This window comes from Penaeus monodon, chromosome 23, assembly GCF_015228065.2.
Source record: "Penaeus monodon isolate SGIC_2016 chromosome 23, NSTDA_Pmon_1, whole genome shotgun sequence".
NCBI classification, from domain to species: Eukaryota; Metazoa; Arthropoda; class Malacostraca; order Decapoda; family Penaeidae; genus Penaeus; species Penaeus monodon.
The window spans coordinates 35480975-35481452 of NC_051408.1; positions in this window are offsets into that span (position 1 = coordinate 35480975).

A 478-nucleotide genomic window follows, 5' to 3' on the forward strand; every position below is an offset into this window, starting at 1 on the left:
CTGGCCTTTCTATCCTTGTTTCACCTTTTCTCTCTCAGTGCTTTTTTTTCACGTGAAAATAATTTGAACCTGCTTTTTCCTTACAGGTTAAATTCATGTGAGTTATTAAAAAAAAAAAGTTTCGTCTTTACGTAATGAATATTAAAAAAGAAACCTCTCTATAACAATCAATGTTATTCATTTTTTAATGCAATTATTACTATTATTCATGTACGTACAAGAACAACGATAAATATACAACTGATATGTGGTACACATGATATACCATTGACATACTGGAGGAAAACAGTTCATTGCGCCACATGAACCAAACCTGAAAATATATCAACGCTTTCGAAATTCTTTTAGAAGAGCTGTGAACTTTAAAAAAATTGTTTGAAACAAACAAAAATCTTGATGAAATGAAGATACATATAGTTTGGATACACAGAAAATCAGAAAAAAAGGATATGAGAATCCGTTATTGTCAAAATGATAT